The 25,015-nt window shown below is 38.0% G+C and overlaps 1 long non-coding RNA gene across 4 annotated transcripts in view; it reads left to right on the top strand.

Annotated features, from left to right (window-relative positions):
* Window positions 1–25,015, top strand: part of LOC113184114 (uncharacterized) — an 82,555-nt gene that overhangs the window by 5,644 nt on the left and 51,896 nt on the right. For 2 of the 4 annotated variants that reach the window (XR_013344311.1, XR_013344310.1), the window contains exon 2: window positions 991–1,108. This is a non-coding gene — a long non-coding RNA (uncharacterized LOC113184114). Of the gene's footprint in view, window positions 1–990; window positions 1,109–9,960; window positions 11,296–14,857; window positions 16,150–25,015 lie in introns of those variants that run through there. The other 2 variants (XR_003300950.2, XR_003300949.2) reach the window with 2 other exon arrangements.

Here is a 25,015-nt window from a genome sequence, read left to right on the forward strand (position 1 = left end):
ATGTTCTCAGCTCAGAATTAACATTACCCAGTCTCGGAGTCAAAACTGAAAACTTCATTTAAAGGCGAGCTTCTTTCTAAACCTGCTTAATTCTGTCTACTTTGAGTCAGAAAACACTGGCAAACATCATGTCTCTTTTGCAAGGATTAGTCTTCTTCCTCTCTTCAGAACCAGTTATGTTCTCCAGGGTTATCGTTGAATCAGAAGAAGGGAGAGTTGAGGGCTACTGCAGAACCCTGCTCCTCTACTCCCCAGCTCTTCTGGTACCAAATGTGGCTTTTTCCATGCAATTCTCTTGTTCTCTGCAGAAACCAAACGTGAATCCTAATATTTAATTCAATTTTAACATCACGCAGATTAAGGGCTCACTCCCACAAGAGTGTTCTTTCATTTTAAATGCCAATTTCAAGCAGTAGGTCACAGGTTACGCCACTTTTATCTGACTTGCTTATAAATCAGGGCTTCCCACAACCCCCTCCCTCAAGTTTGGTAGTTTGCTGTAATGACTCATAAAACTCAGGGGAATATTTTACTATTACTGTTATGAAGATATTACCTAAAAAAAATACATACCAAGAACCAGATAATGAGGAACAGAAAGCAAGGCCCAGAAGGATCTCAAAACCAGAAGCTTCTTGCTCCCCAAAAGTTTAAGATGTGTCACCAACCAGGCACATGGATGCATCTATCAGAAAGTTTGCTTAAACTCTTCATTTAGAGTTTTTATAAAGTTTCCACAGGTGGGGTGATTTAAATCATGCTGTATTTTAATAACTATGTCCTATCCTGAAGCCTTCCAGTCATTTCACTAACTTACAAAAAGACACTATTTTCATACTGGAGATTCCAAAGGTCTTAGAAGCTCTTAAAACACCACCCAGGACTAAGACCAAATACTATAACAAAAGATAGGTGCTCCTATCACCCCAAAAAATTACAATGGAACCAGTGGGCAGAGACCAAATATGTATTTCTTATTTTTAATCACAGTGACACAGCTACCTCTGGGCTGACATGGTGTTTAAAGCCGACATTCTCTCATGGATCGCAGCATAACATATTTGGAGACTTTCTCTCATCACTAGAATCTCACCTGCTTTTCCATTATGTAAGTACTGCCCCTCCAGTGTTTATGATGTCACCTTGCCCTCTTAGAAAACATCCCTTTAAAAATGACCCTAGGCCAATAACTTTGTCATGACAGAATGGTGCTATGTAGGTCTGTTTACTATTTAAGCACCTTTATATTCTAAAACAGAATGTCAGATTTTGTTGAGACAGCTTTTCTGAAGGTTTACTTTTTAAGATTCCCAAATGTTCTAAGGCTTTTAGTTCACTGGGAATGAGACAAGATACTAATGAAGGTTGTCCACTGGTCACCAGGGGCATAAAGCAGTAAGGTCTTTGGAGCAGAAGCTGAGGGATGGAGGAGGCCTCCTTATCAATGTAGAACTTCAAGGGAGGACTTCAGGACCCTCAACAAAATTTATACATATAAATTTATACAAACAGACACCAGCTTCGAAAAGGCCCTCAGGAGACAGCAAGTTATCCAGAAAAGCAGTCTCAGGATCCAGTTATACAAGATACTTCTGTCCTCCAATTTTCCCTCTCCATATCCAACCCATATACACATACACACAAGAGAAATCAGAAGTGAATGAAGCAAATTATGTTCCTAACCAGGCAATACCTACCTCCCAACTCCCTCATAAGGCTGGAAGAACAAAGCAGTTTCTTCCTCATGCTAGCCCCCCAAGTACATGAGAACAGGGATGTAGTGATATTAATCAAACACATAACATTACATGGCAGGCAGTGCACTGGGTATTAACTAATTTTATCCTCATGACAACCCAAAGAGATATTTACTAGTGTCCTATGTAAAGGACAAGAATCTAAAGAATTCAAGCCACTTGCCCTAGTTTATCCATCTAGTGACAAAAAAAAAAAAAAAAAAAAAAAAAAAAATTCTAGCTCTGGCTCAGGAGTCCTGGTTCTTAAACACTACCCTATGTTAAAAGAAAAGTCAAAGTCAAGTTCTAAACAGGCAGGATTGGACTTCCATTAACTAAAAAAAAAAAAATGGATGGGAAGCAAGCAGACTTGCCCAAGGTGTCCTAAAGAGACAGAAGAACTGATAAACAATTAGGGGTTATAAATGAAAAGGAATAAAATAACTTCATACTGAACAGACACTCAGCCTTAGACAGCAAATGGGCAAAATGGGAATTACCAGCATCTACTTTATTCTTGCTGCCCAAAAATTTGTAGTCCAATTGGTTTAGTCAGATTTTGCATTGCTATGATGAAAAGACTTGTAACAACAACACAATTGAGGAAAAGTTTATCTGGGGCTCATGGTTTCAGAGGTCTCAGTCCATAGATGGCAGATTTCATCACTCTGGACCAGAAGTGAGGCGAATATGATGATGGAAAGGTGTGGTACTGGAAAGCAGCTCAGGATGTGGCAACAAAGAAATAGAGAGCTGTACTTACCAGGGACAAAATAAACCCCAAAGGCACACACCCAGTGACCTACTTCCTCCAGCCATACCCAACCTGCCCATAGTTATGCCCCAGTTAATTCTCATCAGTGGATTAATGCACTGATTAGGTTTAGGCTCTCGTAACACAATCATTTCACCTCTGAACATTCTTACATTGTCTCACACGTAAGCTTTTGGAGGATTCCACATATCTAAACCATCACAACAATTTTGGAATCATCAACCACAGTCCTAAACTTGCTGAACCATAGCCAGCCTCCATGGAGCCAACCGTTGCCTCTTCTGCCACCTATTCACCAGTCCCCTTTCTTCCAGGACATTTATTCCTATCCTAACTCCACTGCTTTAAATCCTACTTTGACTCCAACCTATGGTGTAGACTCCAACCTATTACCTTTCTGCTTTCTCTGAATCCCCATTCCCTCCATTCTTTGTCTAATTTCAAGGCATTGCCTCCCTCCCACCCCACCCCCACCCCCACCCCACCCTGGTGACCAAGGTTGTGCTACACTATCACCTATAATCCTCAACTCTATCATTTCTATATCTCTAAATTTCCTTTTTGTTTTCCACCCTAGAAATTCTGAATCCATCAGTCTGCCAGTATAAAAGCAGTGTAGAACCTCAAGTTAAAGACAAAATTGGAGGTCAGAAGAGATGGCTCACTCTAAATTTCTGTTCTGAAATCAGCAGGGTGTGTGAGCACTACATAAGAGCTCCCATAAGATCTCCAAGACCCAATGTCAGGCAGACATAACAATTCCCTAGGCTAGACTGTAGCAAAATTTCCCTGAACATTTGATGTGCTTTAGAACATCTCTCTAATACATAAAAGCCCCTCGAAATTCTCAGGTTATATTAGCATAGGAAATATTCTTTCTAACGGATCTTCCCCAACCCACTGGCATGAACATGACCACATATTTACACACAAGCACACAATATTTACTATTTTTTAGTAAAATAGGTACAATTTCTAAGAAAATATGTACAAGTTCTGGCTTGTTTAATGCAACTTGAATCAGAGAAAAGATCATCTCAGAAAGAGATCCCCTTGAGCTACTACTGAAATTGGCTTCTGTTTCAAAACCATTCTTCTGAGATGCTCAGTACCCATACTCCCCCCTCAAATATCTTTTGTTATGGCTCAAGCCTGAAATCAGCATGTGGTTCCTAATTCAGGATATGCTTGGGGTGTTTGAATTTACATAAACACTCCAGGAAATCTTTCCTGTTAGGACAGGTACTGACCTCATGGCATATTTTCATTAATGCAACACTAAAAATGCTTTCCTGTGGTGCAGATGCAGCCCTGTCCATTAGAAAGCAGGTCATTTGGCTGCCCTACTGAGCTCCCCTACAATCAGTCAGGGAGAAAGCAGAAATGACTCAGCATATAGCATGGACTAAAATGGGCCAAGAATCTGTTTTCCAAGGCAAATGCCAGTACCCTGATAGCTACGCACTTACACTTTCCGCAGTACCTACAGATAAGCACATCCCAGCCTCATTACAGAGCTATCGATTGCAGCCAAGCACTTGAAATAGGCTTTGTGTTGGGTAAATTGGGTATTTCACTTTCCAAATAAGTTAAATATGCTTCATCATAAATAAAACAGACATTAAAATAAACAAATTGGCAATATCACCTTAATTGTACTACATGATCAATATTGAACACTGCATCCCACAACTCTCTAACAATAATTAGCATTGCCAACTTAGAGAGTGAGAGTTTACAATTTTGCTATGTGAAGATTTCTTAGGCTTAAATGGGGGAGGAGACTAAACCTACCGTTCCTGTGAGCATGTGTCAGTGACAAACATCCTTTGCCTTTATGTGCACACAGCTGGCCCTAAGCTATTAAAACTTTAGGTTCTTGAGTACACTGGCTGTCTCCATTTAATTTTTATGGCATGCAGTGGATTATTCCCTCTGTCTTATAATATCCAAGACAACTCATCTGGTAATATTTTTGCCAGTAGGACGTAACTCAGTTATCACTAAAGTCTGAAAATTTAAATGTCCACATAAAAGGAGTCATTATGCCAGTAGATCTTAAATATTGACACATATGGTTCCACATCTTAAATCTCTAAATACTGTCAATTTATTGAATGTAATGTATGCCCATCAAAAGGAAGGGACTTCCTCTTGAGGGGACAAGTATTTGTTTAGTTCCTTTTTTCCTTTTTTTTTTTTTTTTGACTATTGAGTTGTATGAGTTCCTTATATATTTTGTGTATTAACCTCTTACTGGTTTGTAGATATTGCCTCAGAATTCCGTAGACTTCCTCAGAATTCCATAGACTTCCTTTTCATTTTATTGACTATTTTTGCTGTGCTACAACTTTGTAGATAGTTGTAGTCTCACTTGCTTATTTCTACCTTGGTTGCCTATCTTTTAGTGTCATACACAGAAAGTCTTTCGCAAGAGCAAGATCATGAAGCTTTCCCCCATTTTCTTCCAGATGTTTTACAATTTCAGGTATTACATAAAGTATTTAATCCACGTTAAGGTGATTTTTATGTATGGTGGAAAAATCCAATTTCATCCTTTTGCACGTGGATACCCAGTTTTAATCACCATTTGTTTAAGAAAACATCCTCACCATTGTATATTCCTGGTGCCTCTGTTGAGGCCAGTTGAATATATATATATATGGGTTTTATTTCTGGGCCCTGTTTTCGGCCCCACTATCTATGTCTGTTTTTATTTCATATTGTCTGATTATCATAGCTTTGTAATACAATTTGAGATCAGGAGGTTCCACCTTCGTTGTTCTTGCTTAGATTGCTTTGACTATTTGAGGTCTTTTGTGGTTTCGGATGAATTTTAGGATTTTTCTCTTTCTGTGAAAAATGCCACTGGCATTTGATAGGGATCACACTGAGTCTATAGTTCACTTTGGCTAATATGGAAATATAAATGGCCAAAGGTATTTGAATATTTTATTAGGGATATACAAATCAAGACCACAATGAGGTACCAATTCCTTGTTAGAATGGCTAATAAAAGGTTAGAAGACAGCAAGTATTAAGGGCACACAGAAAAGAGAATATGAATGCAGTCAGTGAGAATGTAAATTGGTATAGCCATTACAGAAAAGACTATGGAGGTTACTCAGTTATAAATACAACTGATGTAATCCAGTAATCCTACCTCTTAATACATATCCAAAGGAAATAAAAATCACCGTCTCAAAGAGATATATGTACTTCTGTGTTCATTGTAACATTGTTCATGAAACAACCTAAAGAGCCTATTAAGAAACAACCTAAAGAGCCTATTAGGAAATTATTGTGTACATATACACAACATTCAGCCTTGAAAAAAAGCAGGCCATTTTTAACAATGAACCTGGAGAACATCAAAAGTGAAATAAGCCAGACACAGCAAGACAAATTAATACTGCCTCACCTCATTTACATGTGGAATACCTCCATATTTTCACTTGAAAAGATACAGGGTGACTATATGGGGTGATTGATAGGTTAATTAGTTTCTTGGTAAGAGCTAAAAGATTTTATACTATTTTACTGGTGCCAGGTAAATATGCACTATAGATGAAGAAAGATTAACTGATTGTCTTCACTGATGGTCACTACATTTCCACTAATGTTATGAGAAAAACAATAACTTACCATTAAAACTTGTCCATTTGGATAAAATAAATATAGCCATGTTTAAATGAAGGAAAAATTATATGAATTCTGAGGCTGACTTCAAGATTTCAATTATGTATCTTTATCTATTTGGTTTATTCTCAGCTAATTTATAATTTACTATCTAAATAGGTAATAGACCCTCAGATCACACTAAGCATCATCATCCACAGCAAAAGAGACCAAGTCCCTAGACAGTGTCTCCACCAGGCCTCCCACAAGATGACTGAAACAGAGTTGCTCCCAGCAGCTTTTAGAAATGGTCTGTGAGAACAGGTATACAAACTCCCACTGCCACCACCCTGTCACAATCCTTCCTCTTACACACAGAGGCTTTCATGTGAGCTTGCACACTTGAAGAAAATTCCCTAAGCTAAAATGGGTGCTTAAGACCTCAGTGAGTGTCAATGGCTTGCTTAAAGTTGCTCTTCTGGTCATTTTCATCCTTTGTTTTCCCTTTTCATCCCTTTTCCCCCCTCATCACCTTAGAGCAGATTAAGGTTTTGTTTTGTTGTTTTTCTGTTCCCTCTTTCTTTTTTGGTACCAGGGATTGAACTTAAAGGCACTCAACTACTGAGCCACATCCCGGGCCCTATTTTGTATTTTATTGGAGACAGCGTCTCACTGAGTTAGTTAGTTCCTCACCTTTGCTGAGGCTGGCTTTGAACCTGCAATCCTCCTATCTCCTATTCCAAGCCACTGGAATTACAGGCATTCGCCACCACTCCCAGCAGGATAAAGGTATTTACACTTAGAGACAATGAAATATCTGACCCTAAAAACCTCTCCTCTCTGTTCCCTTACCAGGATGATTTCTACCCACCAGGATAACTTGACTCACATTTTTGAAGTCAGTTTTTCAAAATGAAAAAATTCAAATCTCAATCAATAGTACAAATATCAAACATTTGAACAGAGGTCCAGTAACAGAACCAACATTTTGTCTCCCTGACTCAGTTTGCCTCTTAACCCTTCTTTCTGAGCCACTCTTCTGCAGTTACCTTGCATTCCAGGGCCATAACAATGATCCATGAAGTATCTTTATGACAAAGAACTGAAACTACCCCCAAAGAACAGTACAAAACAGATCACCCCATGATGAGATGGCCCCCACTAAGCAGGAACAACCAACCCATGATGGAACCAAAGCAGCCACCCTGAGCAGGAACAATCATCTCAGGATAGGAACCAAATTACCTCTCAATGATGACCTTCCCAGAACCAATCCTTTCTGTGAAAAATGCCACTGGCATTTGATAGGGATCACACTGAGTCTATAGTTCACTTTGGCTAATATGGAAATATAAATGGCCAAAGGTATTTGAATATTTTATTAGGGATATACAAATCAATGATGAACCCGACTACAGCCTGACCAGCTGTACTCTCTAGCTATACAAATCCCCCAGCCAAGAATGCTCCCAGCCCTAGCCTTTTTCTGTAAATTCTTAAAGTTTCTATGAGCCCCTTCAAGATAAATCATTGGCCACAGTACTCTTATGTCTGTTCTCAGCATGGCCACACTGATTAAAAGCTCTTTTCCTGCCCTTTACCACTGTTGAGCTCTTTGATTGGCTTATCAGAATAACCTGGCACCATAGGACCCTCAGAGTCAGGGCCTTTGTCCTGGGACTCTGGTAATATTGTCAGCAAATCCATGTTAAACATTCAAAGGACAAAGATTTCAAAGTCATTCTATTTTCCTTTGTATTATTAAAAATGTTACATTGCCGACATATTAAGATACTTATGTTTGACATTAAAATTTTCTAAAAACTTCTCCTTCAAACAAAATTGTATAGGATTGCTTAAATATCATTTCAAAGAATGAGCATGCCTGTGTTAGTAGCAGTTATACCATACACATGTACTATACCATACAGGAATACTAAGAAATACATACAAAGAGCTCAAAATTTTTTTCTACAGCACTTTGTATATAATGAAGTGTCTGAGAAAGAAATGATTTAAAAGGTATAACAGGAAATTATAAGTTTATTAAAATAGGCCTCAGAAGCCTTTCATGATGTTAAAAAAAATTTTCCACTCAGCACGGATGACTGACAATTTTTATCATGAACAAACCAAAGCCCAATATAAACAGTAAATTGAAACTAAATATAAACTAAATATAAACTAAATATAAACTAAATATAAACTAAATATAAACTAAATATAAACTAAATATAAACTAGAAACTATCAGGTGTAAACCACTAACAAACCTCTAAAACTAGGAATTTCCAATTCTAAACAATCAAAATTGTTTTAATTGTGTTTTTACAATCACCTTATGAATTTTCCCTTCCTGCCCATCCTGAAGGAGGATTAGCTGCTTTGGGACTGGTGTTGCCCTGATTTACTAACAGCTGAATGCTTAAACTCTTGAAAACTTAAGTGTGCTTAAGTTTGTCTTCTTTTCTGAATCAGTAGATAACCCAAGTAGGACTCAATTGTAATGTACGATGTTTTAAACAAAAATGCCAATTCTGAGTAGAAAATGAGAAACATATCCACAATTATACCATATATAAGCTTAGAAAGCTAAGCACGATGCTCGAAATGTTAACTAAAATTTGATACTAAACCCAGATGTGATACATAGAATTTAAAATCATGATTATCTTCTAAAACAAAAAAAAATATTTGGAGAACAAGAGAATTTAATTTCTACCTTCAACTTTTAAAGAGCTCTAAAATGAATAAACAGTACTGAAAATCCTATTCCTAAAGAACAGGATATTTAAAATAGAGTTTATAAGTGACATGCATAGACACTTGTATCACTTGAGGACAGGGTACATTCTGAGAGTTGTATCATTAGGTGACTTCTTTGTGTGATCATAGTGTGTTTATAAACTAAGACAACAGTGATACAATCTTATGATTCCTCTGTTCTATATGCTGTTATTCACCAAAATTTTGGTGAACATAAGCATGACTGCTTACCAAGCCTAGGGGTAGGTGGATCAAGGTCCATGCATTGTGGAGCTGACTTCTCTTTCCTCTCCTGTGTGCTGGTTATACTTTCAAGTGGGCTTTCCCAAAAGGACAAGGAAGACATTAATGAGAACTCCAAGCCCCATAGATGACCAGTTCAGTAGCCCCAGCAGACAGTGACACCTTGCCCAGTGAGGATCCAGGGTTCTGGTTTAGCCAGCCAGGAATCGGAGATGGCCCTGTTCGATTTAAACCACATGAACCAAGGGCAAGCAAGATGTCATGGTCTAGACATGGATGTGTCCCCAAAAGCTAATGTGTGAGACAATGTAAGGGGAAAAAAAATGTGGAATGTTTTCTCTGATATAAGGAGGCTGACTCAGTGAGGTAGGGAGGGGGAGCATAGGAGGAATGCATGAATTCTAGATAAGGAAGAGGGGTGGGAGGGAAAGGAAGGGGGCAGGAGATTAGCAAGGATGGTGGAATGTAATGGACATCATTATCCAAGTACACATATGAAGACAAGAATTGGATGTCAACAAACTTTATATACAGAGATATGCAAAATATTGGTATATATGTGTAATAAGAATTATAATGCAAAAAAATAAAGCATCTCACTACTTAAAAACAGCAAGTTCTTAATAAAAAAAAAGAATCTTCAGAGGTGAAGTTATTAATTTATGAGAGCCTAAACCTAATCAGTGGATTAATCCACTGATATGGATTAACAGAATGATAACTACAGGGGTTTTTTTGGTGGGGGTGTGGAGAATGTGACAGGAGGAATCATATCACTGGGGCCATACTTTTGAGGTTCATTTCTTTTTCCCCTGATGAGCAGAGCGCTCTTCCTGGTTGTTAGTTCCTGATTCACTTCCCTTCTACCATGATGTGCTGCCTTATCTGGTCCTGGAGCTATGGAGTCGGCCAACCATGAACTGCACCTCAAAAAATGAGCCAAAATAAACTTTCCCTCCTCTACATTGTTCTTGTCAGTCTTTTGGTCACAGCAATGAAAAAGTGGACTCAAATACAAGGTATGATCTTTCACAGAGAAGCCAGGTCCTGCTACCATCAAACAAGCAAAACAGATCTGATTCCCCCTACAATTCCTGGATATCAAACAATAAGAAGTGCCAGATGACAGAAACCAATCTCCTACATCTGTCAAGACAAAACAAAACCTTCATTCAGCCACAGAATATAGACAAGTCTGCTGTTTGGGATCTTTTGGTTTGTTTTTTTGCTAACAGCCTTGAGATATAATTTATGTGCCACACAATTCATCCACTTAAAATAAACAATTCAACGCGTTTTAGTATATTTATAGAGTAGTACAGATACCACAATCAATGTTAGATCATTTAAACTATTTCAAGAAGAAATTCTATTCCCATTAGAAATCATTCCCCAACCCTCCCCTTTCCACAATCGCTGGAAACCAGAAATCTGTTTTTATTGTTGCTGATATACAAAAAAATTATATACACATAATGTGTACAACTTGATGAGTCTTGAAGACACTGTCACTGTAATCAAGGTAATACACATATTCATCACTTCTAAAAAAAGTCTTCATGCTTTTTTATTTGTTTTGGGGGAGGAGGATTGTTAGGAATAAAGCCAGATTTAAAGATAGGTAGTTAGTGTAGCTAGGTAAATCGGGTCTGATATGGAGTCAAATAAAGAAAATGGAGTCCAATCTAAACCCAGGAAATCAGCACTACACCTTGGAGATTGAAATGTTAATGGCCCCAAGGCCCTGGCCCATTCCAAAGAATTGTAATGAAGCAGCTCCCAGCAAATAGGGAGGTGCTAATCAAATCATCCTAAGTCCTTCCTACCGAGATCACTCCTCTCCAGCCTCATCTGTTTTCCACCATTTGGCATTCCCACCTGCATCCCCTATCACATGCTATATAGAGGAAAAAAAGCAAAAAAAGAACAGAAATGTAGAAGGACAAAAGAAGACCTTAGATACAAAAGGGATAAGACCTCCCCTTCCCATGGATTACACCTTTTAGATCCCCTTCTTCCTCTGGGGGGATATCTTCTCTGCGATCCTTTAATAAAGCCTTTTACTTTACACTCTACACTTGCCTCAGAGTGCTTCTCTGGTGTTATACTTCAGCTTTCAGGGAAGCAAGAACTCATTAGGGTAACCGGTCGTATTAGTAACAACACTTAATATGAGCTCTATCGTCCTAAGAAAAATCTTAGGTGCACAATACAGTATTGTTAACCTCAGGCACAGATCTCTAGAACTTACTCATATGTCAAACCTCAAGCTTTATCACCATTGAACAGTGCCTCATTTCTCTTGCTCCAGCCCATTCTACTCTGTGCATTCATAAGTTTGATTATTTTGGATACCACTGATAAGTAGGAAATGCAAACCTCACCTTCTCATATACCACCTAAAGGCATAGATTTAGGGAGGTGCCTCTATCCACAGCTATAAACTGAATGGCCTGTCTACAAGAATAAAGTCTGACAAGAAATGAACTATAAAACTGAATTGGCTATCAATTACAAATTACATTGGCCAAGACATTTTTTTTTCCTGGTGCCTTTAACTGTAAGTTACATTATTTAACTTCTATTGTGACTTATCTTTGTACCTGTTTTAGGACAAGAACTATGTTTGACCCACTATTTTTATTGATGTAACACTGTTTAGTACACTATCTTAGAATTACTTGTTATTTAATAAATATTTATTAATCTGTCTTGTTCTTCAATATTCCAAGAGAGAATTATGTTTTTCCTTTTTTGGTTCTCATCATTAAACATACAAATAAGAGAAACCATCTGGGGAAAGGAGGTTTTGTCCATGTATTCATAGTCTCATTTTTGAGAATTACTTAGGTTTTACTCAGAAAACTAGAATGATTTCGTCAACTCACCCATTTGTTGCTTAGAAGTTTGGTGGTTGCTTACAATACAAATACAAAAATTGAATTTTGAAGACAAATCATGCTTATTTGCTTTTGTTGATAAGTGACTTTACAGCATTCAGATCAAAAAGCAAATTGTAGTTATTTGCTGTAAGTAGCTTCCATTAAGATAGCACAACTATAAAACATTTTGTCTTTCATTTTAGTCAAACTCCTTTAAAATATATACCTAACACTGAAAGACATGGTTTTATTATTTAGCAAATTCTTTGTACTCTTTTGCAGATGCTTCATTATGCTTTTCTTAAACTAACTGCTACCATTTCCTCTTTTGAATTTATCATGTGAGAGCTAACATTCTGCTTTTAAGAGATCAAGTTTAGATCAATGAGTATGTCTAATTCTAAAACATTTGTAGAAATTGAGGCTACATTGAATGATCAAGTATATCACTAATACATTTTTCCCCAAAATCAGAAAACGTTTATAGCAAGGAAATCAAAATGCCTGTGAGTCTATACTCTTAATAAAGGTTGGACTTCTCATGCCAATCTACCAATAAGACACCATTGCTGCTTAGAGCATTGATAGCAATATTAACATAAGCCTCAGTGGCCACACCCATTTAGAGCCCAAGAAAGGGAGGCATCTGTCCCCAGAGCTCCCCCTGGACCATTTTGAAACCTCATCGTAAGTTAGTTCTCAATTCAAGGCATTGGATATGGGGAAGAAAATGAGAAGCTCCTGGTACCAGTTTAAGGGAGGAACTAAGAAGGGAGTTTATTTTATTTATTTTTATGCTGAGGATCAAATGAAGGGCCTCATATGTGCTAGGCGAGTGCTCTACCACTAAGCCACAACCCAGCCCAAGAAGGGAGTTTAAATGCATCAAATACTTCATATCTTCTACTTAGGGCAACTCTGCCCCTTTATTTATATCTATAAAAAGAAATCACAAGTCAGGAACAATGAAACACACAGTAATCCCAGTGACTCAGGAGGCCCAGGGAGGAGGACCCCAAGTTCAGAGCCAGCCTCAGCAAAGGCAAGGCACTAAGCAACTCAGTGAGACCCTGTCTCTAAATAAAACACAAAAAAAGGACTGGGGATATGGCCCAGTGGTTGAGTGCCCCTAAATTCAATCCCCAGTTACCACACGCCCCCACAAAAAAAGAAATCATGAATAGCCAAAGCACAATTGGGGGCAGTAGTCAATGAAACAAAGTATCTCTACGATACCACATGAAAAATGGCAGTACCATCATATCTAGTATACATTTTAAGTTTCTTTCCAATAGAATACTATATGGAGTTTTAAGAATTTATATAGACAGGTAAGCATAAATATTTCAAAATACTTTGATTTGCCCTAGAAACATTTTTACATTTAGCTTCTCCATTTTCTTCCCTTTACCAGATTGTTTCACTTATTATAGTCCAGTGCATTTTTCTGCACCAGTAAGTTAAGCAGTTAACAAATGCAATTTGGTTATTAAAAATCTTATGTTCCCTTGATTATATTAGTCTCCAACCCATAATTCTACTTAGTATTTAAATAAGTTTGATTAAAATTCTAAGGGTTATAACCTTTAAAACATATTATTTTCTAAACATCAGTAAGTACAAGTGACTTAAACACCTAGTCCACTTTTAAAACATCAGCAAATGCTTCCAATGAACAGCCAAATATCATGAAAAACGATGATCAATTCTATTCTCCAACACTGTTTTGTGTAAAAATGAATACAATCTCCTGATTTATTTCTTAATATCAAGGAATACAGCATTTTACAGTAGAGCATTCTGATAGGCAAGAGAAAAAGGAACCAAGTTATTTGAAGCACATTCTATTCCATATGGCTTTTCCCAGGAGTCCTAAATTTGGAGAAGCCTGTTCACTTAGGTGGTTTCTAACACCTTTGAGAAGTTGATGCATAAAGAAGTGTCCTAAGAAGCCTTTTAAAGTTTTAACATCAAGTACTTTGCCTTTACCTCTATTTGCTGCAGCCAGAATATAAATGAAATCTGAAATTTATTCACTGTGGTCCAAGAACTCTAGTAATATGCATTGTATGTTAATAGATGCAGCACAGACCATGTGGCCTATAAAACCTAAAATATTATGTGGTCCTTTACAGAAAGTTTGCCAATTTCTGTGCCAAATTAAAGTAGAAGACTTTTTAAGATCCTCTCTCTGCTTCATTGTTCTGTTAAATGTTGATGTATCATGTTAATGGGTAGTCAAAAGTTTCAGCATTTAAATTGTATAACTGAAATTCTTCTAAGAACCAACAATTTCCTATAACCTCCCAAATTCACACATCTCTCTCCACACCCCCTCAAGGTTCGCGTGCGCGCGCACACACACACACAGTTTGCACACAGCTCTTCTCTTCTGTAGGTAAGCCTACCTTTTAGGGACCCTATGTAGATTTCACAAGACTAGTATACGACCATAAGGAGCTATCTCAGGTATTTCCAATTACTTATGGAAATTAGACAATCAGCATTTTAAAGTCTGTTTTTCATCCAGCAGCTAGCAAATACAGCTTTCAGTTTCAGTCACTAATTTCACTTGAAGAGAATAAAGTAGACCAATTCATATTTTTCTCCATGGGAGATTTCTTGGCCAGCAAACCCTTAGAAAACAAGTGACCAACACTAAAATAGAGAAAGAACGCTCTAAGGACTGAGATAGCACACTGAGAAGGAAAATGTGGAAGAGTTGTTTATCATCTTTCCATATTGCTGTAGCTGAGAAGTTGAGAAACTCCTACAGCTGCATATGAGTCCATCTTTCTACTGATATTTCTTCCTTATTTTCTCTTTGTATTTCGGAAGAAGAGAGTGGAACCAACTACAAGACAGGAAAGAAAGCAACGGAGAAAGAAAAGCTTTGGATTTGATCCTTTTCTGCTTCCACCCTATCTCAATGCTGATGTGGCATTTTGCTGTGGCATAAATGATTAATTCAGCATCAAGTAACATCACACAGAGCTACAAAATCTAGTAGAGATTTCAGCCATGTGCTTTATGTAGTCTCACTAAAGACTAACCCAGGAACAATGAGGTGGAAACCCCCCCAAAAAATCGTACTGTTTTTAGACTGGAATGGTAATAAATATGCAAATTTGAACTATAGGTCAAGGTTATCAGTAGTTGGATTATAGTTTAGGTCAGGGCAGGAAGAAAACAAATGAAAAGAGGTATAGGACATAAAGAATGTTTTAGATGAACTACTCCAAGTGCAGCAAGATTTTCAGGAGAAAGGACCTCTGCCTGTAGCAACAAGGCAGTCTTTGGGGACCTTAGATGAATTTCTTTTCACATAGCGAGGAGGAAGCTGGGTATGCATACCCATGAGAATATAAGAAAGGACAAAGATAAATAAAACAATAAAGCTCAAGGATAGAGACCCAAGACTCCTTCTCCTCCACCTCTCATTCTTTCTTATCCCTCTAAAAATACAGCAGCCTGAATAAAAAGCAGAAATTAAAACAAAACCAAAGAGGAAGTGAGGCAGGATAGAAGGAAGATGGAGAAAATGGAGGGAGAAGAGGAGGAGAAAGAACATGACCAACACTGAGGGAAACACTCAAATGAAACACAGGGTACTGGCTGGAAGGCAGGTGTTGGGAAAGTTAGAGAGAATGCTGGTGAGGTATGAAGAAGAAACAGGACAAGGACAGAATCAAGGCACAAGTGGAGGGATCATACTGAACAAGAGAACTGAACTGAGAAGAAACTATGAAGAATTCATCCCCAAAAGGAAACCGGGTTGGGAGACACAGGCAAAGCTGAAAGATCAATGTCAGGGCAGAGAGGTGCAAAATGCTAGTTAGTGTCAAAGACACAGGAAATGTGCAACTGCCTTACATCACTTAAAAATTTAAAAAGGAAAGCAATACGTTAACTTCTAAGAATCTAGTCTCTGGTGGGAGGGGAGGATTAGGGTCAGCTGAAAGTGGAGGTACAAGTTGTAGAAACTTTGGGGGCGGGTAAGGAAGAAAGACTTTCAACATAACTGGCTCATCAAGGACTGATGCAGAAGCAAGCAAATGTTGAAACGTGTGTTTTTGTTTAGCATGCTGTAAGGTACAAAGTCTATTTAATAATCATTTCACCTGAAGCAAAAGAAAAATGAAAAATTTGCATTGTCTGTTACTGAGTGCACAACACAAAATAGTCTCATTAAATATTTATTGATAGAATGAACTCATCTCTTTTATTAATGCTGTAAAATAGATATCTTGGGTTAAAGGACATTTGAAATCCCATAGTTGTTAGCTGCAACTAAATCCAAGACTAAATATATACACATATATATACATATATCATGCTATCTCTGACATAAGTCAGAACTATTTATTGAATCCCTAACATGTGTAAGATTCTAAACACTTTATTGTCTCATTTGATCTTCACAACATAACTTTCAAGATAGTCATTTTTCTTTCCAATCAATAGAATAAGAAACTAAAGATCAGAGAATTTCAGTGTTACCCAGTTGTCAATAAGGACCTATGAGAAATGGGATGTGACTACCAGATTAGCAACCCCACAAGGATAAGGGTTTGGGTCTATTTTGTTCTCGTTTGCTTAGAGAAATGTCTGACAAAGAAGAAGCCAAACCAATATTAAATGAATGAGTAAATGCCTACTTATGATCAACTGAATATGGCTAGGAGGAGAAGTTATATAATCAAGTTAACTGGTCTCAAATTTATGACAACTAACCTTGAAAGTAGACTCCTATCCTTGACATAGCAATCCAAGTTCTTTCAGTCCATTTTGTGAAAATCTATAATACTTAAAATCTTGAATAAGGATATCATCTCAAAATGAATGTAGAGGGAAAAATGTAAACATTTACAAACCTGAGAGAAAAGAAAAACCCATGATATAACTGATAAAGAAAAGTTAATGAGGCAGGGCGGGACCTAAGAAAATGTGGCACCCTAGAAACAGGAAGGAGTGTTTCTAGAAGAGGGAATTATTGGTGCCTTTCCTAGTAAACAGACTTTAAGGCTTCAGTGTACATGCACATTTACTGGGGAGTGCTCTCAGGATTTGTGTCTATGAGGAACTGGGAAACAGGGTAGTGCAGAGGGAAAACAGATAACAGTCACAGGGTCCTCAGCTAACCCAAAAGAGAGCTCAGAGGCCAGGAGAGCCCTGTGGCATTCTACACTAGACCCCTCTTTTTTCTGGTACTGGAGAGTAAATCCAGGGGCACTTAACCACTGAGTCACATCTCCAGTCCTTTTTTGAGTTTTATTTAGAGACAGAGTCTCTCTGAGTTACAGAAGGCCTCACTAAATTGCTGAGGATGGCTTTGAACTTGCAATCCTCCTGCCTTAGCCTCCTGAGCCACTGGGGTATGTAACCATACCTAGCTAGGCCCCATCCTTAAGAGGGCGGCATATCCCTATCACCAGACGCAGCTGGTGTTGGGGCTACAACTAATACCCATCAGCACACTTCCTCTAATTAACTAGATTCACTTCCCCACAGTTGATCCAAAAGTTCCTCCTGGTCACCAGATCAATATCTAAGGTCTTAGGTCACAACACAGTCTGGTCAGAAAAGTGCTGTGTGCTAGAAGAAAAAAGGAACTTCACACAAAGGAGCTGTGGGACTTAGCAACATGTGTACAGTTCCAGTCACATCGTTCCTCGGTTTCCTCCATTTTCATTTGTGCCTATTTTACCCAATGCCATACTGCACCCCTTCCTTCCATCATTCCCTTCAACCTCCCCTTGAGAGTTTGTGCCATCAGACAGAACTACATTATCAGCCCAGAGAACTACTATAGCTCCTTTTAGTTATTATATAGCCTTTTAGCAAAACCCCCTCCATCCCCAGGTTCAGCTTCTGGGTTCAATATCATTCTCTCCAATACTATTTTGGTCAAAATTCTTGGTGAGCTCAGTATACATAAAGATTATCCTAGCAACTCCCTGTCATTTCAGTTCCTTGACCATCTCTCTCCCAGTGAGCTTATTATTTACTCTTCCCTGTCCACTGACACGTGTGTTCATCCCCTAGAGCTTACCAATACCAGTATTCCCTCCCTGTCGGGGTTCAGTCAAAGAAACCAAACCACAAAATGACAAATCAGGGATTGGACCACGCAGACTCAAGGGAGTTGGTTACTCACTCTTGTCAGGTTGTTGTCCTCGTGTCAGATGAGAAAGCATGAAGTCCCCAGGGCAGCTGGTTAAAAAGGGAACCTGGATATAAGCAGAGAAAAGCAAGGGACAAGTTAGAACCCCTGAGGACAGTCAGGAACCCCCATGAGCTTCTCACTGCCTCTGACTTGAAGGAAGCAGGAGTCCTGCAGGAGCTGGTGCCCTTTATCAGGCAGCCAAAAAACACACACTTGAATACCAGGTTGGAGAAGCTGAAGGAGGATCCAGAGGTGGGACAGTAGCAGGCCCCAGCTGCTGCTGCCCAGCAGGGAAATACGCCAGCGGCTGAGATCACAAGAGCTAAAAAACCACCACACTGGACCTTTGAGCCTAAAGTGGCTGAGAGCACAAGAGCTAAAAAACCACCACACTAGACCCTTGAGCCTAAAAACAAAATGGCCACTGCACCGGGTCTACCCTCCCTAAATAGAAACATGGGGAAGGAGAGAATTCTGGGAAAGGAAATCAGCAAAATTAGAAAACTATGGTCCTCTCCATGATTACCATTTTAAGTCCTGCAGTCTTTGGCAACCAGTTCCCATCCTTTCCGCTCACCTTCTCTAATACCCTGTTCACAGGGAACAACAATCCATTGATCCTTCAGGGTCTCTCATAGTCACCATATCCTCAGTTTCCATTCTATATAGTTTGATATTTTAATTGCTTCACTGACTATAATCAAACCATACTTTTACTTTCCTTTCTCTCCCTTCATCATGCTCACCTGCTAAAACACCATCACCTGTGGTTCAATCAAACACAATTGCTTCTTACCTGTATATACCTGATAGCTATACATACATGCCCAGGTAACTGGCTTCTAAGTTCATAAACCACATTGAGTTCCTTTACCATAGTGAACTCCTGGTATTCTCCAGGGATCTTACTCTATTTCCCTAGTCCTTTCAAGAAAACTCTGAAATGTGCTATGTCATACTGCCCATTCCATATTTCTACTGAAACTCAAACACACACTCCCCTTTTCACTCTCAGCTCATGACCTTACACCTATTTATATCATTTATCTATTATTACATGACAAAAATGCTAAAACATAGTGGCTTAAAACAAAATTCTGTGACCTGATAATTGGGCTTAATTTGTTCTCAGCTGGGTAGACTCATATGCTGGGCCTTAATTAAGACAGCCAGGCTGGGTGAGGCAGCTGGGTCCTCTCTCTACATGGATTATCAGAGTGAGATTGGAAGTCACAGCCCTCTTGGGGACTAGGGTTAACCACCCAACACCCCTTTCTGCTGCTTTCTATTGGATGGAGAAAACCACAGGGCCCAACTGAAAGGGCCGTGAAAACAGACTTAACTTCCTAATGAGAGGACAATTTGTGGCCACATTACAAACTATCCCACACTTTGGTTAGTTCCAAAAAGGCCACTGTATCACAAATAGAAAGCAAAGAAAATAGAATAGAAAGTAAAGGAAAAACTACATCCATACTTTGTACTTTATTTTATCGATTTTCTCAAAAATATAGATTATAAATATTCCATATATGTGGGGTTTTATTTTAAATATTAATCGAATCACATACCGAATGTTTTCTATGGAAAAGGATCAGCATATTATGAACCATGGTGCAAATAGAGTCTGTAAATAAAGTTTTTGTAAATAAAATTTTATTGTGTTACAGTTAAAGCTTCGTCCTGGGGTTTCATAAACTGACTTCCAGACCACTCACGTATAATCGAATCAAGCCTTTATTGAAGCGCATGCACCGGTGGCGGCTGACCAGAACATAAAGCTGTTCCCCTGATCAGCCCCGAACAATTGCAAGGGCCCTCCTTATAAGCTTGAAAACCGCAAAAGGGATGTTTGGGGGTCTAGCCAATGCAAGCAAGCCAGGTTACAGAAGTGGGAGAGTGCAGTCAAGCAGAGGGAACCTAACTAATCACAGTTAGCCCAGTCACCCCAGTTATAGAAACAGAGCCCTATTACCCTACTTACAGAAATAATGCCCCATTAGGTAGTTCCGTGTTCTTAAAGGTTTCTATAGCAAAAGGAAAAGAACATCTTGCCCCAGTCATGACCCTTCTACTTGGCATGGCTGTTTTACAGGATGAAGTCATAAAACAAAATGGAGTCACATTTGCTTCTACTATCACATTTGGAAGACAGTCATGCCCATTCATTTATGCATTGTCCATGTATCTGTGACTGTGTTCATACCACAACTTTGGAGTGAAGTAGCTGCAATGAGATGGTTTGCAAATCCTAAAATATGTACTATCTGAGCCTTTACAAAAAAAAAAAAAAAACCTGCTAAATCCTACTAAATGACATTATTATTCCATTCTGAAGCAGCAGTTTGTTCTACAGAATTCTAACAGAAATACTGTCCTTTACTTAAACCACATAGGTTTATGCAAAAGAATTACCTCACAGACCCATACCTTAGAGAGTTAACCTTTTATATTCTAAGAAATTTCTTTGGTAGTTTTTTTCAGATTCTGCATTTCAACATAACAATAGAACTAAAAATCACCTGCAAAGAAAATAGTACAAATAGCACTAAAACCGAGGGAATGCATAGACCTCTTTTACTTTATCTGCAATATCAAACCATTAATCAAGGTGAAAGAGTCAAGCTTAGATATGGTTCCCATACATTGTGGTGCTTCAGAATCATCTGGGGAGATTATTAAAGAGATAACCTTAGAACATATTCCTCAGAGATTATAATTTGGTAAGTTTGAGGGATGGTCAAAAAACTGAACTTTTAACAAATAATACATTAATTTTGGTGTTGGTAGCCTATAAATTTTGACATTGGTGAGTACATATTGTACCCATATGCAATCTCATATTGAGAAAAATTTTAACTAAATGTGGTTAGAAATCAGAAACAAATGGAGCTTAACCTCTGTTTTTACTCCTTTACTTTATGAAGGAAAATAAAAGTACAGTGTTCTCTACAGGTAAACAATTAGTAAGGCATCATTTCCTTAGAATTTTCTAGGGTTTAATAATTTTTTTAAAAAGTTGATGATCAGGCATTGTGGATATATTCTACACATCTGTCTTTGCTCCACCTCCCTATGCTCTTCCTGACAATATTGGTTATATTTTTATTTTACTAGCATTTTAAAATTATTAAAACTATCGGATCTCCTTTGGCATCCTGGAAAGCACTCTTCCGTTTCTTCCCTCTGTTCTTAGAACCCTAGTCAATATAATTTGCTGAAATTTTTCTTAAACACTCTGATATGATCATTACACATTTTATGTACATATCGAATTATCTAGCTATATTCTAAAGAGAAAAATAAGTGTTAATCCAAAATTATAAAAAAGAAAAATAGCATTATATAGCAGAAAGAAAACTGAAATTAAAACACTGATGAAACTCATCCAACATGTGCATTCTTTCCTATGCCTTACAAATTGGACAATCTGTTATTTTCTGTTCTTTACATTATGTCAAGTATTTAAAGGTCCTTTCAGTGTTTACATGTAACATATAATACTTATATAAGGATATATATATTTAGAAAGTGCCACAATTGCCACTAATACTGGTGCCTATCTTCAGTAGGCACCTACGTAGAAAATAGAAAAGTATACTTTAAATTGACACCAATAGGGGGAAATGGTATTTTTTTCCTTTTAAATTCACAAATACATGTGAAGTTACATTTCATTCCAATTCCAATTTTATATGACTATATCGTTGGAATGTTGCTAGTGAAATTTGATGATAGCTCAGGCCGTCAGTTCACCTATGAATAACTGAGATGCCTTAGCAGAATGAATTCTCATTCTGTGTCTACTCTTTTGCTACCATCATAAATAATGTTCAGGCAGAGTTATGTGGAGGAAAATGAAGAATTATCTGCAGTTCTTTTGATAGAACAGATCTGGAAGTCCCAGAATCGTTCTCCTTTTTTCGTTATTTTGCATTTATATAGTCCCTTAAGTGTGAGCTAAATCACATAAAAATTGAAGACTCTGAATTGATAACTGGAAGAACCCTAATAGAACTGAACTAAGAAGAGGCACAGAAGAAAAACAATGCTCCTGTGTCTGTGATTTTATAAGCAAAGTTCAGATCATTGTTAGGGTTTGGATATGAGGTGTCTCCTGAAAGTTCATGTTAGACAATGCAGGAATGTTCATAGGTGAAATGACAACATTGAGCACCATAACCTAATCAGTGGATTAATCCATTAGATGAATTAGTGATTTGAAAGGACTACTATATTGTGTGATAACTATAGCCAGGTAGTGTGGCTGGAGGGGGTAGATCACTGGGATCATTCCTTTGGGGTTTAAATTGTGTGTGTGTGTGTGTGTGTGTGTGTGTGTGTGTGTGTGTCCGTTTCCCTATCTCTCTCTCCCTCCCTCCCTCCTTCTCCCCCCCTCTCTCCTAGCTGCCATGAATTGAGAACCTTTCCTCTGCCACATCCATCCATCATGAGGTTCTGCTTCACCCTTGGCCCAGAGTGGTAGACTTAGCTGACCATAGATTGAGAAATCTCATAGACTCTGAAATCTTGGCCAAATTCAATGTTTTCTCCTCTCTGCTGTGCTTGTCAGGTATCTCAATCACAACAATGAAAAGTTGACTACTATGACCATCTTTTTTCTTTTTGTTGGTTTCTTTTCTATTTATACATCCATATGCACAGATAAACAAGAAACCTGTGATTTCCAGCAAACACATCAAATAGCCTACCTACATGTCAAAAAGAAAGGAATAATAAGCTCTTGAAAGTGAGGATAAATAAGAAAAAGTTGCTTTCCAAGCAGGGTGTCCCTGAAAAAAAAAATACAAAACAACAACAGGAGTAGTGGAATCAAATTTATGTAGTTCTTACTAAGAAGGAGGCAGTATCCTAAGTATTTTTCACATGATATGTTATGTAATTTTCACAACAACCCCTATGAGGAAAGTTTTATATTACATTGTTAGAAAAATGCAGAATTAGGATTCAAGAGCCAGTCTGTGGTTTGTCCTCAAGTCTGATTTCTCCACCCAGGTAAGGTACAGGTGAATATCCCTAATCCCAAACTCCAAAATCCAAAATGCTCCAGATCTGAAACTTTTTGAGCACTGACCTGAGGCCACAAATGGAAAATTCCACAGCATGCAACTTTGTTTCATGCACAAAATTAATTTAAAATATTGTGCTAAATTAACTTAATGCTATATGTATAAAGTGAATGGGAAACACGAATAAATTTAATGTTTAGACTTGGGTCTTACCTACAAGATCTCTTCATATGTATATGCAAAATTTTTTTTTTAAAAAAAATCTGAAGTCTGAAACACTTCTGGTCCCAAACATTTCAGATCAGGGGTTGAACCTATAACACCTTTCTTTTAGAGCTGCTCCTCATCTCTCACCTCCTAACCCAATCTCATACCTCCAGAGGCCTGGTGTCCTCTCTCTGAACTGTCTCTATTAAGAGTCCCACAGATTCCTTAGATATAGTAGGTGCTTAACAAATGGTTGGTACTGTCCTTTTCCTTCCACTATCAGTAATTACTCTTCAGACATGGCTCAGCCCACTTACTTAAATGGATGCTACATGTCTGATAAATAGACTTTCACTATAAAAAATGGGTGAAGACTGATATTAATGTGTTATATTGGTGCATTTTTAACAATAGAACTCCTGAAAACAGTCCAAAGGATTCATTTAGGATTCTGTGACAGAGTAGTGATAGAGATATCTAGGGGTAAGAAGCTCTCCACAGGGTAACCAACATCCCAGTTTGCCTGACTGGGGGACTTTCTAAGACACGGGGCTCTTCATGCTAAAACTAGACTATCCCACATGGACTAGGATCACTGCTATGGTTTGAATGTTTGGCCTCTCTGATATTCATGCTGAAATGTAACTGTTAATGTAACAGTCTTGAGAGGTGGGGCCTTTAAAATGTGATTAAGTCATGAGAGATTCCCCCCTCACCAATAGGTGGGTTCAATGCCTCTGGAGATGAGCTTTCAGAAGTAGGATACAGCATCTAAGGCACCATCTTCAAGGCAGAGGCCAGACCCTGACCCAGTGGTAAAACTGCCCACACATGGATCTTGGACTCCTCTACCTCCAGAATTGTAAGAAACAAATCCGTTCTTTATAAACTATCCAGTCTAAGGTATTCTGTTAGTGGCACAGAATGGACCAAGATATTCACCTTACTAATCCTCTGAAATAGTTTCAGCAATAATTCCCTCAGGGTTGACAGACTAGTACAGAAAGGCCATGCATTGTTTATCCATCCTGACTCACATTCACAAACACAGCCTGGAGGGAATCTTAAAAGACTGGATAATAAGATAAGTGTGTAAAACAAAGACAAAAGTAGGTAAACCAAAAATGTTTTTTTAATATCATTAATAAAATTCCATCTTGAAATACTCAAGAGGATCCTGGCTATAATCATGGGACTTCAATACCATTACATTACAATGCAGTAAGGTTACTCTCTCCTTTACCCACACCTCCAGTGTTGATATCTATAGAAGTTGACTTATTCCAGTATTTAAAATTTCTATTTTATAGAAAACTTATTTAAAACTCAGTTCACTAGTATCATTTCTATACACATACTTGCTTCCTCGGAGCATAGGAGCTAATGAGGCCAATAGAGTTATTTACTTTGACAGAAATATATAGTCTTTTGTATTTCCTGATAAACTATCAAACATTGTTTGTAATTTTATATGTGAGAAGCCAGCCAAGAAACTCTCCATAAGATAGCTCCCCTTAAGACTTTATAATATCTGTGTCCTCTGTCTTCTAGAAATTCTATTTTCACACATTATATACCAATGAAAATGAGAAA

The sequence above is a fragment of the Urocitellus parryii genome, chromosome 9 (genome assembly GCF_045843805.1).
Source record: "Urocitellus parryii isolate mUroPar1 chromosome 9, mUroPar1.hap1, whole genome shotgun sequence".
NCBI classification, from domain to species: domain Eukaryota; kingdom Metazoa; phylum Chordata; class Mammalia; order Rodentia; family Sciuridae; genus Urocitellus; species Urocitellus parryii.